The sequence below is a fragment of the Erinaceus europaeus genome, unplaced genomic scaffold, assembly GCF_950295315.1.
Source record: "Erinaceus europaeus unplaced genomic scaffold, mEriEur2.1 scaffold_707, whole genome shotgun sequence".
NCBI classification, from domain to species: domain Eukaryota; kingdom Metazoa; phylum Chordata; class Mammalia; order Eulipotyphla; family Erinaceidae; genus Erinaceus; species Erinaceus europaeus.
The window spans coordinates 65,049-67,514 of record NW_026647764.1 but is presented as its reverse complement, the minus strand read 5'-3'; the positions used below and the strand labels follow the sequence as shown (position 1 = coordinate 67,514).

General features: G+C 45.0%; 1 pseudogene; it reads left to right on the top strand.

Annotated features, from left to right (window-relative positions):
* The first annotated feature begins 556 nt into the window (after window positions 1-556).
* On the top strand, window positions 557-1,251 carry LOC103126000 (large ribosomal subunit protein eL19-like; annotated as a pseudogene).
* The last annotated feature ends 1,215 nt before the right edge of the window (window positions 1,252-2,466 follow it).

Here is a 2,466-nt window from a genome sequence, read left to right as displayed (position 1 = left end):
TGAACAAGCTAGAACAGTATCAGAACGGGGAACAAAATAGATGAACTCCAGAAAACAGTAGAGGGCAGAGAGAATAGAATCAATGAGGCTGAAGACAGAATTAGCAAGAGCGAGGATGAATTAGAGACAACTAAAAAGAAGTAAGAGATCTCAAAAAGAGATTAAGAGATGCTGAAAACAACAACAGAGACCTATGGGATGACTTCAAAAGAAACAATATACGCATTATTGGCTTACCAGAGGAAGAAAGAGAGGGAGGGGAAGAAAGCATTCCTCAGGGCATAATAGTTGGAAACTTCTCTAGTCTAGACAACATCAAAGACATAAAGGTTCAAGAAGTGCAAAGGGTCCCAAACAAAATTAACCCAGACTTAAAGACACCAAGACACATCATATTTAGAATGGAAAGGAATAAGGATAAAGAAAGGATCCTGAAGGCTGCAAGAGAAAAACAAAGAGTCACCTAAAGAGGAAAGCCCATCAGATTATCAGCAGACTTCTCCACACAAACACCACAGGCCCGACGAGAATGGTGAGGTATCTGTCGAGGCTTTCCTTTCACCGCTGTGGCCACAGCCATGAGTATGCTCAGGCTTCAGAAGAGGCTCGCCTCCAGCTTCCTCCACTGTGGCAAAAAGAAGGTCTGGTTGGATCCCAATATGACCCATAAAATCACCAATGCTAATTCCTGTCAGCAGATTGGAAACTGATCAAAGATGGGCTGATCATCAGGAAACCTGTTACTGTGCATTCCCGAGCTCGATGCAGGAAGAACACCTTGGCTCGCAGGAAGGGGAGTCATGTGGGTATCAGTAAGTGAACAGGTACTGCCAGTGCTCGAATGCCCGAGAAGGTGACCTGGATGAGGAAAATGAGAATTCTGCACTGCCAGCTCAGAAGATAACGTGAGTCTAAGAAGATTGACCGCCACATGTACCACAGCCTGTACTTGAAAGTGAAGGGAAACGTGTTCAAAAACAAGAGGATTCTCATGGGACACAGTCACAAACTGAAGGTAGACAACACTCTCACAAAAGCTCCTGGCTGACCAGGCTGAAGCCCGCCAGTCTAAGACCAAGGAAACACAAAAGCACCATGAAGAGTGGCTCTAGGCCAAGAAGGAAGAAATCATTAAGACTTTATTTAAAGAGGAAGAGACCAAGAAATAAATCTCCCTTTTCTTTGTACATAGTGACATAGTGGCCTCTGGTGACAGTAATCATTCAATAAAATGAGAATATTATCTGCCTACCTTAAAAAATATATATATATATATATATATATATTGAGTGCTCAGTGAGAAAGGCTTTCAACCAAGACTACTGTATCCTGCTAGACTGTCATTCAGACTAGATGGAGGCATCAAAACCTTCTCAGACAAGCAACAGTTGAAGGAATCAGCTATCACCAAGCCTGCCCAGAAAGAAGTTCGGAAAGGTCAGACCACCATAAATAGGCCATATATCAGAACACTCTAAACATCTACAAGAATGGCGTTAAAATATCTTCAATCTTTTTTTCAAAAAGAAAACACAAGTAGAACCTGAAATGGAATTGGCATATCGCACCAAAATAAAAGACTCTGGGGTGGGTGGGTGGGGAGAACACAGGTCCAAGAAGGATGACAGAGTGCCAGGCTGGCTTCGGCCAGATGCTGGGCTAGCTTTGCTGGCTGGAGAGAGACGACCAGGGATTCATGGCTGAGCTGGGAACGCAGTTCAATCTTTATTGATGAGCAGGGATGCAGTTCAACAATCTAATCTCTGTTCATTAGAAAATACTGTCCTTTTATATCTCCTGAGGCGGAAGTGTCAGGAAGAGGAAGTACGTAAGATAGGGGGTGGGGAGAAGGAAAAAGGGTGCGAGCCAGTGGGGATTAAGCCAGTGCAAACAAAACACTGATGATGTAAACAGACCACAAGCAATGCAACAGAAGGGGTCTTAGAAGCAGAATTTAGAAGCAGACCAACATTTCCCCCTTTCTTTTTAACTAATGGCCATAGTATCAGGAGTGTGGGGTGAACAGAAACCTATATCGTACAGGCATTTTCAAAAGAACTGGCATAAGACATGGAGGAACAAATAGGAGAGCATCAGGAACCAGTGTGATGCCAAGGGGAGGCCTGAAGGGGCATTTCCTGCCTCAAAGGAAAGTATACGAAAGGGCGTTTCTTGCCTCTGGGGGCATCTCTTGCCTCTGGGGGCGTTTCATGCCTCAAAGGGCACTTCCTGCCTCTGTGGGCAGGACCTAGTAAGGAGGGGGGGTTTCCTGACTCTGGGGACAGGTCCTGCAGGTGAGGGGACATGGCCTATAGAGTCCCAAGGCAGATGGTTGCAAAGTCCATGGACTGCAGCAGTCAGTCTTTGATAAACCCAGCAGCATAAAGGGAAGCTGCTGTAAAGTTGTGTAAAGTGTCCAAGAGGTGTACCAGTAAGTCCAATAGAAGTGTCAGCCCAAAGCAGATG